We start from the raw sequence: 10,692 nt of genomic DNA, 5'->3' as shown, positions 1-10,692 counted from the left end.
ATAAGTCTCAAGAACCAGATCAAACCTAGGATCAAAGGCAGATAACTTGTTGAATGCAGGACTCCTCTCTTGCCTAAGGTGGGATGCTGAGACAGAATCCTTCCTTTGGGAGTGTGTCTGAGCGGTCCAAATTCTACTGGAGTTGGAAATTTTTGAGATACTGTTCTTTCTCAGCAACTGCCTGCCTGCCTGCAGAGCGAAGGGAAAAGGTTTCTCCATACAGTGCAGTGAAGCACTGACTGTCCACTGGGTAAAGGTAGTTGGCGCAGCCACAGATATAACAGACGTTTCAGTAGTTTGTTTTGTTTTTTTTCCTACCCAAACCACCCTTCAGATTTCAAAATAGTATGTAAACTAACTTTTCACTGGCACAACTTTTCACGTGCTGCATCAGTGACAGAATTGTTTCTATAGAAACTGATTTCCTCAAAAGACCAACATCAAAAAGCCGAAACCAAATAAATGGCATGAAATAAAATGTGATGGTGCAGATGCTATATCTTTATGATTATTGTCACTCATGGGGGGAAATCCACGTAGGACATTCATATCTCTGGCACCCACAAGAGGTGTTGTCACTCGAAGCTCACAGCAGTCAAATCTTTAAAGGTTCGAACACCATCTCCTATTAATTTTTATTCTTTTTTCCTATCATGCATACCAGTTTTCTGTGCATGTTCCATACACATTTTTATCATGACAGTTTCAAGTAAACTTCCCTTATCTTGCTGCCATTCTCCAGTCCAGAGTTTTTTAAGCTCTATCATACCTTTCATAACCTGAGGTACAGTAAAAGTGTTCACTATTTTTTTTTCTTGTTAATATTTTTTTTAAAGGAGGTGGTGAATTTTGATTGCATTTGGTAAATATGTGCATAGGGAAAACTTATTTCCTACCCTTTGAAATCATTCCCATGTAGGTTTTGATAAATTGGACTTGGCATAAATGCCTTCATTTTCTCCCCCAGTAAAACTTCTGTGTCTGAATAAATAAGAGAGCATCAAAAATAGTGGAGGCAGGGGGTGAAAGCGTTATAGGGAAGTGTTAAAAAAATTATACTCCCTGGGAAGAGGGACATGCGGAGCATTTTGAAGTGTATAAAACGTGTAAACATGAGGGAGGGAGTATAGTTATTTAATCTTAGTAAAACTGGAACTAAACATTTTTAAAAAACAAAGAGCAGTGAATATCATAAAAAAAATTCTTAACAGCAAGAGCTATAGTGTAAGACTTTGATCCTGAAATTAGCTTGTTATGTGCCCTTCCTAATGCAGGCGAGGAGTCTGCTGAGTAGGTTCTTCACTTACCCGGTCTGCATTTCTGTTCACAAAATCCAGCCAAAAGGTGCTTAATGTCTAAAATAAAATGGAAGCCATATCTCTGGAAAATTTTAAAAGGAAGTAGGCTGAAAATGGAAAAATATTTCGTGGCCTGTCAAGAGAGTAACTGGAACTCCTCATAGGTTTTTTGTTTGTTTGTTTTTAATTAGTGATCCTGTTGCATGCACAGAAGATGGCAGGTGGTTAAGTGCTATTTTTAGAGGCTGTGCCACAATTCCAGATTTGCATCTGGTAACGGGATCTGGCTTCAAATGTGTTCTCTCAGTAGGTCCAAAATTTTACAGGAATTACCTCTACAGTTCCTCCCTCTTCCTCTGCATCTTCATCCTTTCCCAAATGGGAACCTGTATTCCTAAGAGCTTTTCATTCCTCCTTTACCAATTTACCTTTCAGCCCCTGCACTCTGGTTTGCACTTCCAAATACAGAGCTTCATCCACTTCCCTGGTAGGAAGTGGTGACCGAGTACATCTCCACAGTTCAACACCTCACTGGTGGAGGAAACAAGTATTACTCTGAAAGAGAAGTAAGGAAACGGGCATGGTGTCATTTTATGCCAAGATGTGTCTAGGTGGGGGTTAACTGGTGTTCCAGGTTTGGGTTGTGGGTCTTATGTTGTTTTGTCTTCAGAGCTGTTAAAAATCCCGCTGCTCTGCTTGAAATAGAGAACCAAATTTATTCCGTACTTGGGGGAAAAAGCCGGTGTCAAAGACCAAAGGGTCCCAAGGTCAGGGTCCCAGAGTGGCTTCTAGAAGGTCACAGAGCTTGTCCGTAACTGGAGCAGAACCGTGGCATGGACTTGCCCACGCTGTTTTCCTTTGACTTATTTTCAATATTACCTTTTTTAGAGTTAGTATTTTGGAGTTAATCTCTTTGCTTGTAGCTTTTATTGCAGAAAGGAAGAGATACATTTCTGTCTATGCTTATTAATTTTCTATCATTTTTTCCTGGTCAACACCACATTTCTGCCTTATCTTAAAAGCAAGCGTTTCCAGTGCTGGAGTAAATTTTCTAATTGAATACATCCAGTTGGCATTCTAATAGCTTGTCAATTTGTGCATGTTTGACAGCTAGCCCTGTTGCCTTCACAGCTCATACTAGTTGAGCGCCAATATAAATGAGTATGATAATAGTCTGATATTATGTCTGGTCTTTTTCTAATTGTAATGTCAACATTTTTCTGAATCTGTTGTGGTGTTTTCCTCAAAGAAAATGATTGAAAAATAATGAAATCTTGCTTTGCTTGTCATATCTGCGGACACTGAACCCTACAAAGAATTTTTCTTTTTCTTTTGAACGTCAGAGAATTCAAGTTGTGAATGCTTTGTAAAACAGGTCTTCTTAGCCAGAGTATGACAATAGGAAAATAATGTAAAACTTGATGTCCGTTTAAAAAATGAGAGAAAGGGAAAGAAAAAGGCAAAGAAAGGCTGCCCTTTAAATGATTGATGGGCTGCCCTAGATCAGGTATAGTCCAATTTAGACACATTTGGATAATTGACCTTCTGAATGGCTATAAATTACATTTGATTGATGATGTCACTATTTGAATAATGACTTTTATTTTTTGCCATTTTTTTCTGGTTTATTCTGTTGGCATCCAGAGAAAGTTAAGTACTTTACCATGTATCGTGGCTTTCTGAAAGACTAATAAATAGTTTGGAGGAAAGGTAATTTTTACATGCTGTACCACTTTGGTGTACAAAAGCACCTCCATGTGAACGTTGAGTTCAATGGGCCCTTGGAAGAGACTTGCTGTAACTGTTTACGTAGCGGTGCTGAATAGAAACCTGGGCTGAAATCAAGGTCTCTTAGTCAGCATGCTACAGTAGAGCTCTTCCGTTCCTTAAGCAGTTTGATCTAAACAGGTAAATCATGAAAAGAAAAAGATCTCTGGAGGCAGCAAGGCTTTCTCAAGGTTACCCAACAATCAGTGGCAGACCCTGTATTAGAAACCAGATTGTGTGGCCTTGAGTTGTGTAATGCCACATCCTCTAGTGTGGTCTCCTGCTGCAGATGTCACTGGTGTTGAGTTGTGGGGAAAGTGCATCTGTATATATTTATATAGGTATCAAAGATCAATGACATTCAGCAGAAGTGTGGAGCACTAGTAGTTCCTCCATGTTGTTGTTTTTCCTGCAACAGAAAGAAACTAATAAAAACTGTTCTCATTAAGATTTTTTTTCCTGCTGTTTTTTTTTGCTGACGTTCTGGCTGAAGACAGTTTGATATCACCATTTTGTCAGGAAATTTACTGAATTGACAGGAAAGGAGATGTTATTTATTAGTGTCCAAAACAAATAAATGCAAATAAACACAAACAAATGCTATTGTTTTGTAAAGCTGAGGAGAATCCCTATAAAACGAAGTCACTTTCATTTCATGTCATCTGTCTGCTTCGTTGAAATAGTGGCCTATGAAGAGAAAAAGGTTACTTTTTGAGATTTAATGCCCTGAAAGTTTACAGGCTTGATGCTTAAGCAGTAATAAGTGAAGCATTAAGGCATTTCTTGGGGATTAATGACTGGCTGGGAGGAGTTGATGGCTCGAAGAATAGCTGAGGACCATTAACCTCCACTGATCATTAATCTTCGAAGGCTGCCTTGAATACTGAGGTCATTATTGCTATTAGAAAATAAATATTTGAGGAGGGGGAGAGAGGAAGGATCATACAGACTTCTAAAATAAATGGTTTGAATGGTTTAGTAGCTACCCTGTCTATCATATGTCATGCCAGGTGAACAGTCACTAATATTATTAATCTACAGGATTAATAATAGTTTTCAATTTCCACTGCTCAGGTTGCTTTTATTTTATTCACTAATTCAGGCTGTGATGTCCATTAACATCAGGATAAATACAATTTTAGAAACGTGTATGTAAGGTGTGTACAGCTGCGCGGTTAGAGAACAGGCCATGTAACAGTGCTTCTAACTTTGTTTTCGTGTTTAAATGAGATACCGTGGCTGCTGTTAAACATCCTTTGTTCTGCAGCCCCGTTCCCTGTTTAGGCACATGGTAGGTACATGCTTGTGTCTCGTTTGCCTGTGAAGGGACATACCTTTCCTTGTCTTTGGTGTTCAGCAGTGGTGTTCTCTACAATCCTTTGCAGAACAGCATGGTGTAGCATTTTATTTCCTGCTAGTCAGACTTGCTTTGTGTATGAAAAGGTCTAGAAGTGGCCTTCTGTGTCTCAAATACAAGTGAAAATCAAGCTGGTAATGCCGGTGCTGTTCGCAATTTCTGGCCTTCAGCTGCGAGACAGAGAACAGTGTCACCTGGAATGGCAGATGCGCAGTGTTAACTGGAAACAGGTGTTTCTAGCAACCTCCAAAGTGCACTGCTTTTATCTGCTGTTTGTACAACATTTACCACATGAGGAGTGTTTTGCATCTTTACCACACTTCGTGCTATTAAAGGGGTAATGTCAGATGAAAATCAGCTCGTCTTTATCTTTAAGGTTACCACACCTAGGGTTACGAAACTAAGCAAGTTCATGAACAAAACATTTAGGGTTTTTTCTTCATCTTTTTGCTCCATTCAGCACAGCTTTCTGTATATGCTTAGTTTATTGTCTAGGTTGAAGTCCTCTGCTCTCACCTCATGTTCTACCATCCCAATGAGCTGTCAAGGGAGCAGCTGGTGAATGTGCTGATGATGACTGTACTATGACACTGATTGTGTCTATAGGTTGCTGCTGCTTTTAGTGTTCATTAGGATGATGCTATGTCACTCTTTCACTCTCAGTACCTTAAATTACTCTTGACTTCTTAACTAATAGATTTTGCAAAGATGATCATTGAAAGTGTGTGTTCCTTTATAGTAGGTGCCACCTATGGGACAATGTCTCCAGCTCTCTAGGACTACTGAAAGCCAGCAGAAGAATCTGAAGGGATGTCTTTTGCTATTAGGCAAGTTATGCTGCTGAAAAGGGGGTTAGCCTTTGCTCACATCCAGCCCTCGTTTAAGTCGATGGAAGATTCTCTATGGATTCTGGGAAGCTCCAGACAAGGTTTTGGAGTGGCACGTAGAAGCTACGTTGCTCATTTTCTCCTTCTCTCAGCCCAAGAAGCACCTGCTATGTGCTCCAGTCAATAGGTATTCACCCACTAGGAATGTTTAGGGAAAGTAAGGCAGGATGCTCAAGGCATGCAGGAAAAAGGATAACTGAGGTATAACCTTTGGGGTGTTGCCTCTATGTTTTGCAGAAGCTTGTACTTATATAACTTAGTGTCTGCATTTCTAGAGCATACAGACACAAATACTTGGGAATCTTTTTTTTTTTTAACTTTACATTATCCATAATACTCACTTTAGAAGCTTGAAATTAAAGCTTCTTTCTTTAGTGATTTTGCCCTTTTTCTATTTGGCAAACACTGATTTCTTCCCCACCCTCTGTGTTTCTAATGAACCCTGAAATTACTGTAGCCTCTTCCGTTTCCTTCTTGATGCACTGTCAGCATCAGTATTGCAGAAGATGCCCTAGTTGTTTCTCTTTCTATGACTTTGAATGTATACCCAGGGAAACGCTAGCTTTGATTTACTTCACTTGCTTGAGAATCTCTTTCAGTTATTGTTTTTGTTATTAAGGTGCATATTCTTTTTGCAGCATATCAAGTATCTGCTGTTCCAGTTCAGTGTTTTTGAACTCCATTGCCTTGTATACCCAGTACTTTAATGAGACAAACTTGTTTCAAAAACTGTGGGACAACTGTTCATTTGGTACAGCCTTACCAAAATGCTGGTTCTACACCCATAACTAGTTATGCAAGGGAAAGCCAAGTAAAAGCTACTTTTTGACTCTAGGGTAAAAACAAATTTATATCTGTAATATGCTCAATATGTTAAGGTGCATGGAGGTTATACAAAACCAAATCTGTACGTGCTCCTTGAGACAGATTTGAAGATTAGGAAAGACCTTTAAGCTCATCTAGTCGGACTTCCTGCAAACTCTTGACTAGAAATTCCTGCCTTGAGTTCTGTGACTGAATTAGCATGTGTCTTGTTTAGAAGAAATTCTCAATCTTCGTGTAAATACTTCATTAGTTTAGGCAGATACCAAGCATATATCTGTAAGCTTTTCCATGGATAATCTATTTTCATGATTGAGATTCCTTTTTATCCATTTGAATTTTCAGAGTTTGTGCTTCCTATTGTAGTATGTTGTGACCTTCTAAAGTATTAGATATTTTCTGTCAAAAGTTATTCTGTAATCTTCCATTCAGTACTGTAATAGATTGAGTTTCCTAAGTCAAGTGAATTTTTGAGGTTCTGAGTAGCTCTTATGGTTGCTTTCTCCGACTCCATTTTCTTGCCAAAAATCTGAGAATGTGAGAACTAAATTCAACTCTAAGAGGAGAAATGACCGAGACAGCCATTGCTTTGTAGTCCCCGTATTTTGCACAGGAAGGGAGTATCTGAAAACCAGAAACTTAACGTAGATAGCAACAGCAAAAGTAAGTTAAAGACTTCCTTAACAGCTGTGCATGATACCAAATTTGAAAGTGTGACAAAGATGCTGAAAGTCCTCTTTCTGGTTCAGTTTGTAAAATCTGCCTCTTCCTACTAAAACATTTTAAATGGAAGACTTTACCACAAGTGAAAGATGAATTAATCAATTTAAGCCTAAGGCAAGACAAGGTATATGTCAAGTTAGAAGTTTTTGGTGAAAAGCTGTCTGCTGCTGTGGTTGATGTGTGCAAGTTGCATAGCAAGCTATGCGATGAAATTGCAAACTTACGAATAAATACGTGTCTGGTGTTGAAAAGTGAATGAAACAGACTTGTACTGCCACTGAGTGCTCCCAGAAAAGGCTTTTTCTTGTAGAAACGAAAAATTAATAAGAAACAGGCAACAACTTCAGCACTGTGTTATACTGAAGGAAACTGCTACCTGTAGCTTTTTCATAATTGGAAAACCAAAAGAGTTATTCAGAAATCAACAAAATGGTTCTTGTTTCTTTGGGTGTTTGTATGTGAGTCTTAACACTTGCAGTTGTGTGCAGCGTTCAACTGTGTCCATGCTTATTTTTTCACATAAGGACGGACCAACATGCTTTTAGAAGAATGCTCACAAATGCGTACCACGCAAGTGAAGGCCTGAAAATAACCAGTGTTTAGACTGAGAATCCAAGCGTCCTGGTGGCATCCATATCTAGCGATCTATATGCTGAACTGTTGCAGAGTTCTGTGTTTTAAAAGAGTTTGTCCTGCCTGTGCTACAACCAATGGCTGTAGCTAAACGTAGATCCTGACCAAAGCAGTTGTCTGATTTTGTGAGTTGACAGTAAGTCAGTTCTTAGTTGTTTGGCTGTAAAATGTTTGAAAGAATTTCGATGCCTTCTTCATGTGAACCGTTATTAACTGGGAGCATTGACAGCTCTGCTATTAGATGGGCTTGTGGAATTCATTTGTCAAATAATAAATGTGGGACATAAAGGAGGGTTGCAATTCCACAGTGTTGGGTATGGTAGAAGAGTTCAGACAGATAGAAGTAGGACTTGCAAGGACTTGCTGGGTTTTGATTTCAAAGCCTGAAGAGTAAAAAATTATTTCAAATGTAGCTTTGTAACTCGTGCATGAGTTTTATACCAAAGGGGAAGCAGCAAGCTCTCAGTGTGGAACTACTTCAGCATTTTCTGCCAGTTCCAGTGTTTTCTAGAAGTCATCATCACAGCTGCAGCCATAAGAGGAAATCAGTGGTATTGGGTTTGCTGAGGTCCTGGTAATCAAAACCTAGCAGGTAGTAATAGAGGCAGGCTATGATGGACCACAGTTGTTTTGCAGGAAGGGAAGTTTTATGGGAACTTGAAGTCCAGGCCAGAAAATAACTGAGACGATGACATTGAGTGCTCGTTGTAAATAAGTGCAAAAAAACAATGGCCAGTTTGAGGCATAACTGTTTAGACTAAGAATCCAAACATCCTGGTGACAGTGATATGTCACGTCCTTGGTCTTGCCTTGGCAATTTGCGTTAAAGGATGATGTTGAATAAGCCTCCTTTGAAACACCAATACAGTCAGCTTTCTGTACCTCAAGTAGCCTGTCCTTCAAGGAAAAGAATACAGAACCAATAGACACAGGGCAGGAGCCAAAGGCATTACCAACTTGGATCAGAATTGTCATCCCTGCTAGTTACTGTATCTCTGAGAGTAACAGATGGCTACTTAGAAGGGTTTAGAAGTGTTGTGCTGTCATGTCTTAACCTCTAGTCGGCAACTAAGCACCACGCAATCGCTTGCTCACTCCCCCCCACCCGGTGGTTTGGGGGAGAGACTTGGAAAAGCACAAGTGAGAAAAACTCGTGGGTTGAGATAAAAACAGTTTAATAATTGAAATAAAATGATAATAATAATAATAATACACAAAGCAAGTGATGCACAATGCAGTTGCTCACCACCCACCGACCGATGCCCAGCCAGTCCCTGAGCAGCGCCCCCCCCGGCCAGCTTTCCTTCTTGTGCACCCGCAGCCTTCTCAGTCGGTAGAGCATGGGAAGCTGAAAAGTCCTTGTCTGGTGTAAGCACTGCTCAGCAACAACTAAAACATCGGTGTGTTATCAACATTGTTCTGATCCTAAATCCAAAACACAGCACTGTGCCAGCTACTAGGAAGAAAATTAACTCTATCCCAGCCAAAACCACAACAAGAAGGGTTAAAGAAACCCTATTAGAGGCAATTACAAACCAAAAATAAAAAATCTTATTCAGATTTCCTGAATTTTTTTTTTTAATTTACTAAAACTTTGTATTGCCTTTTCAACAATAAAATCCATATGCTTGGAGTGGTTAAATATATCTGTAAAGGTCGATCTGAGAATATAATTTCAATAGCAATGCCTTATTTTAAATTGGTTTATATATTCCCTGTACTTCTGATAGTGGTGACTATAAAAGAATGTTCTCTTTATGTGAACAAGTAAATATATTCATTGCATAAGGATTAATGAAATACAAGTGTAGCTGTGTTGATTGTTCTGTGAAGCACCACACCTGTTTACATTTGAATCCATTGCAGAATAGTTCTGCATGAGATTTTTCCTAATCTCTGCTTCATTGAATATTTGAAAACACATATAAAAATGAAGAATTTTGAACATGTATTTAGGTGCTTTGTTATCCAACCTTGATTATTTGGACTTTGAGCAGGTGGTGTTTTTTTGACAGGATGAATAAAATACTACCACGTACAATAATCTTACTGCTCTACTTGAGCAGAGGAATGCCTTCACAGATGAGAGAGTGCAGGAACTGGTAAATTGGATCATTTCAATATTGCTGTATTATTGTTCCTTCCGATTTTCATCGAGACTAGCCAGTTAATTTTCTTTCTTTGGACCACTGGTTGTATGACTCCTCACCTTTCTAGAGAACTTGTATGTATTTTAAATGAAACCTTGAGACATTGACTGCTAGATATCTGCCAAAATGAACACTGATCCTTTCATTCTGCTTTTTGCTTTCTAAATCCGACCTGTCTTGTTCTTATTCCATGACAATGCTTTTTCTTCCACATCAGGTTACTACTTTGATAACCTCTTGCAAAAGAACCTTTACAGCTGCTTGTGTATTGTCATTACAATGCATGAGTAGCCACAACTTGCTGACACAGTTCATTCTTTCTTTAATTCTGAATTCTAAAGCCTCTTGATATATTGTAATCAAATATTTGGGTTTGTCATCCAGCTAGTTGAAAAATCACGAAATGGTGACTAAAGTATTTGAGTATTTATGAGAGAAATGTACTGACTGTTTCAACAAGGACCTATCACACTTTTCCAGTACTTCTCATTTCTGATTTGCATCAGTTGTGTCTGCAGCAATGTGTTGCCTGGAGTTGCGATTGGTAACCATCACATTTCCGAGATAGCTTTGATCACGTGCTCATAGAGGATTTTGTGAACAATCTAATTCCATGTGATCAGCATAATCCCAAATGAAAGGAGTGATACAGTAATCACTGTACCATTTACCTTGGCTTTAATTTGTTGAAATTTTTTTTTTTAAAGTATACATTCTTCTTTATGCAGTTTCAGTAGTGTTTCACTCTTGGTTTTGGAACAAAGAAGAGAGTTTGTAACTTTCAAAAGGAGAGTATTTTTCTCCATTGAGATGAACGGCAAGTTTCACTCTGTTTCAGGCATTTATGGTGAGAAGGAATTGTAGGCAGTGGAACAGATTTAAAAACAAATTTTTTTTTGGGTGCTACTTAATGAAAGTCCTTAGAGATTTAGATATGCTTCTAATTTGGCTCAAAATTGGAACTGTTTAGAAGTTTGTAGGGCAAAGAGATTTTCTTGATACTTTACTTTTGATACTTCTTAAATTTTTCATCCAGGTTGTGTTTAATTCTGAAG

At 38.7% G+C, this 10,692-nt stretch overlaps 1 protein-coding gene across 1 annotated transcript in view; it reads left to right on the top strand.

The window, feature by feature from the left end:
- SUCLG2 (succinate-CoA ligase, GDP-forming, beta subunit) overlaps window positions 1-10,692 on the top strand; it is a 125,733-nt gene that overhangs the window by 88,494 nt on the left and 26,547 nt on the right. The gene's annotated exons all lie outside the window — the stretch shown is intronic.

Source organism: Pygoscelis adeliae, unplaced genomic scaffold (genome assembly GCF_000699105.1).
Source record: "Pygoscelis adeliae isolate BGI_AS28 unplaced genomic scaffold, ASM69910v1 Scaffold67, whole genome shotgun sequence".
NCBI lineage: Eukaryota > Metazoa > Chordata > Aves > Sphenisciformes > Spheniscidae > Pygoscelis > Pygoscelis adeliae.
Note: the sequence above shows the minus strand (reverse complement) of the source record. Positions and strands in the feature narration are given on the sequence as shown.